The following is a 4,284-nucleotide window of genomic DNA, read 5'->3' as shown; positions in this document are numbered from 1 at the left end:
TAAGGTTAAGGTTAAGGTTAAGGTTAAGGTTAAGGTTAAGGTTAAGGGTAAGGTTAAGGTTAAGGTTAAGGCTAAAATTAAGGTTAAGGTTAAGGTTAAGGTTAAGGTTAAGGCTAAGGTTAAGGTTAAGATTAAGGCTAAAATTAAGGTTAAGGTTAAGGTTAAGGTTCCCCGACACATTTGGCATTAAACATCAGTCTACATATACTATAAGTCCAGCTGATCATGACAGCTCTTACCGAACAAACCTAACCTACTTTTAAAATTTTCGGAAATTTGCTCCCACATGAAAATTCTAAGACACTTGTTAAAATTCCTTTCCAAAAAACGTTGTATTCCTATTACCCTCATAGCTCACCATATTATGTATATAAGTCATTTTTACTTAACTATAAACAATAACCTTAAACTCCATTTCAATCTCAATCATAACCTTAACCTTAACTCAAAACTTAACCTCAGTCTTAATTTTAACCTTAATCTTAATCTTTACTTTAACATTAACCTTAACCTTAACCTTAAAGACGCAATCGAGAACCACCATAAAATGAGCATTATTTTAGACATTCAGAAGCTCGAGTGGTAATTCTGGTTATACTTTAAAAAGTAAATACACATGCATTTGTACACAGAGAGAAAAAAAGGGTTGTAATACTAAGAAAAATGTTATGAAATCACTGAGGGATTAAAACGCATAGTTTAAGTGAATATTTTTAATTTGATTGTCGTTTTAAATTGTTCGTATGTAAAAATATTACTTTCATACCACGCGAGCGTGCTTCGTGTTGATGCAAACTCAACATTTGAAAGCAAATTTACATGTCTGGCTGTAGCTGAGTGTGCAAAGATGCTTGCCACAATTTGTTAATTTCCAGGAGTCAGGGCTTTGAGCCCTGCCCTGCCCTTGCAGCCAGCATGGAAATACATTTTTTTTTTTGTTTATCTTAGTAATGAAAAAGTATTCGTGAAGTGCAAAACACTGCGTTTTAATATGGGCGTATTTGAATGTAATATTTCCATACTACCTAATCATGATAAAAAAATAAGAAGGTAGAACCGCTGAGAGGAATTTTTCAAATTCTTGACGTTTGCAAGCAATTTAATTTTAAACTTTTACACACATTCTCATTTTAAATCTCAAGCAACATCAACTTTGAACAATTCCCAACAAGCATTTCAGTAAACGTTTTTAAAAATAACTTAAATTAAGTTTGCTATAATAAGCGTTAAATAAGCATTTTCAATATTAAGCTTATTAAAAGTTTTTTCAAATAAACCTTTAATAAGTTTTGAGAGCGAATGTTTATAAATAACCTAAACTTATAAATGAAATGCAAATGCCAACGACATGAAATAGTAAATATAACAATTTTTCAATCGTAAGTGACGTGTTTACGTTTTTTAAAATATATTATTAAAAGAAAAAATTAAATAAAACCGATGCGGTAAAAAAAAAATCCAATCCAGGACCCGCTGCGCTAATCGGTGGAGCATTCGAGTCTTCAAATGTTGAGTTCTCCTTATCCTTTCTTAGTTTAACATTCAATTAAAAATGTATTACATTTTTTTCAGAAAAGTTCATCAATGAGAATGGCGGCGATGAAGCGGAATATATAGCTGCATCGATGTCGTTTTTCCAATTTGCCAATAACCGCATGTAATGGAAAGCATGCAACAAGATGTAATAATTAACTTTTTTATGCTTAATTTTTGTGTGTTATCGTGAATTTGTATGCTAAAATGTCTATTCCCTATTTATATTTTCGCGACTGTAGATGAGTCCGCCGAAAATTCGCATTTCGTTTAGTTTCTAGATGTTAAGCAATCTATGTATGAGTTTTTAATGAAATATCTTTAAATAAAGGGTTATAAAAATGTTTATAAAAAGCTTTCTTTTGAAAATTTTTAGTAAGTTTATATTCATACGCTTATAAACAACTTTTTTTGAACCTTTATTATAAGTTTACACTTTTACGCTTATAAAAAGCTTTCTTTTGAACATTTATTACAAGTTTATATTTCTACGCTTATAACCAATGTTCCTTTTCGATTATATTACGCTTACTTTCAAGCGTTTTATAAACAAAAAATCAACGTTTTGTAAGCTTAATGTTTATAATTGAAAACTTAAAAAAAACTTTCTTTAAGTTTATTTTGCTTGTTGGGTTCCTTTTTTTTACTCTCAATTTTATATGATTTTAAAAAGTTGGCAAACTTCAAAAAAAAAAAAAATCATGGCCGACGAATTGAGAGGACGGTTTTACCTTACTATGTTCTTATCATGCTACTTAATTACACAAATTTATTACGATTATAAAGAGCCTCAACCCACTCTTTCATGTGCGCATTTTTTTTTATTTAATACGTTTTTTCTTAAGTTCTAATTTTTTTTCCTCTCAGTGTATGTAGAAATAACTAAGCATACATATGAGTGAACGAAATAAGTTTGCAAATGCACATTCAATTAGCATAAAGCTAACAGTAATACATATACGTAGTAAACTTAGAAAACATCCGAGGAAAATCCAATCAAAAGGTCCAAAGCAAATAAATGTGCTCTTACTGACCGCTTGGTATGCATGTAAATATATGAGCATTTATACAAACAATTCACGGCACAATGCCCTTGTCCGTAGGCTGCGCTAATGCCCACAACGCTGGAGGCTATGAAGATAGCTAAATATCATGTGCAACTAAAGCCCAGGTCATACAAAAATAAAAAAAAATACTTTTAGTCCTACTTTCTTCTCATTTTGAATCACTTCTTTGTCTCTGAGTTTTCTACTTTTCGCCGCTTAGTTGTGGTGTCGCCGCGGCTATGGTCGTTGTGGTGGTTTTGTGCGCAAGTTTGCATTCCGTGCTAAGAGAAAATAAATATTTACTTACATAAGTATATACCCACATACATACTTAGTTGGTGGCGTGACCGATCTTCCCCCCCACAGATGAAGCGAACCGTTGTCTGCTCTAAACACATTTCAGTGTTAAGGCTCTAACAAGAAAAGAAGCACCACAAAAAAAGCGGTGAATGTGTGACTGCCACTTTAAAAGTGCGCTCAAGTGTGGCTAAATGCTTTCGGCCAATTTAGGGCGACTTGACACTGATACCTGTGTGTGTGCAAGTCTATGTGTGGGGCCGTGTAGAGAGTGAGGAAATAAAGAACCTATTTACTTTATTTCTTTGCCGTGCGGGTTTTCTCGCTTTTCTTGTGGCTAAACAGATTTTTATCGCAAAGTACTTTGAAATTAGCATTTTGCAACGCTGGCAAGCCGGGTAACTGATTTTCAGCTGAGTGTGTGGGTGCGTGCATGTATGACCTTCCAACAAAAATGTCACTATTTTTCTAGTTTTTGTTTTCTTCGAGCAAAAATTGTGTGAAATTTTATTTCTTATTTTTGCCCATCGGGTTCGCTCTTTATTTACTTCAGGTGCAAAAGTTTATCGGTGCTCGTTTTTGCGCTGGCCAGTTAAATTGAAATTGAAATTAAGCTTGTAAAGTTGAGTGATAAACGACATTTATTTAGAATGCAAAGAAGGTCATTACATTATATTCCACACCTTGCATAAATTTGCTCCTTGACATTGACATTGTTGCGCACCTTTTCCGTGGCCGATGGCCAATTTTGTTAGGTGTGTGCATACATTCAAATAAATTAAAGCGCTTTAGTAAGCAAAGCGGACAATAAAGATTGATTGATTAAATTTAGGCAAATAAATTGAAGTAAAGTGTGAAAAAATTTTGTCTTATGGTGATTTCTTATAGTAGGAGATTCGACATCTATCTGTTTAATGGAAGAAATCTACTTTGTATGAAATTTAACGTGTTAGGAAATATTTCGCTAATGGGTTGGCTAAAAAAATCCTGGCCAGGATATTTTTAATTAAATATTCAAATTTATTTTTTTAATTTTGCACTAATTTTTTTAATGGACCAATTTTATTTATACCAATCGAAACCATAAAGAATGCAGAATGTGTTAAACAGATGAGCGTAAATTACTAGTATTACCTACCTGCTCATAGCTGCCCACCAGGAAAAAAATAGAAAACGCAACGTTTTCACATTCCATAGGTTTAATATTTTCGAATGGTATATAATTTGTTCATTAAACAAATGAGTTCAAAGATAAAAAACAAATAAAATTTTTTGAATATTTAATTAAAAATATTCGGACCACTAGCGAAATATATCTTTACACATTAAATTTAATACAAAATAGATTTCATCCATTAAAAAGATGGGTGAAGGAAGTGCCCTTGTCGAATCTTAGACTATTAAATAC

Source organism: Rhagoletis pomonella, unplaced genomic scaffold, assembly GCF_013731165.1.
Source record: "Rhagoletis pomonella isolate Grant_MI unplaced genomic scaffold, Rhpom_1.0 Rhpom_scaffold_00007, whole genome shotgun sequence".
Lineage (NCBI taxonomy): Eukaryota > Metazoa > Arthropoda > Insecta > Diptera > Tephritidae > Rhagoletis > Rhagoletis pomonella.
Note: the sequence above shows the minus strand (reverse complement) of the source record.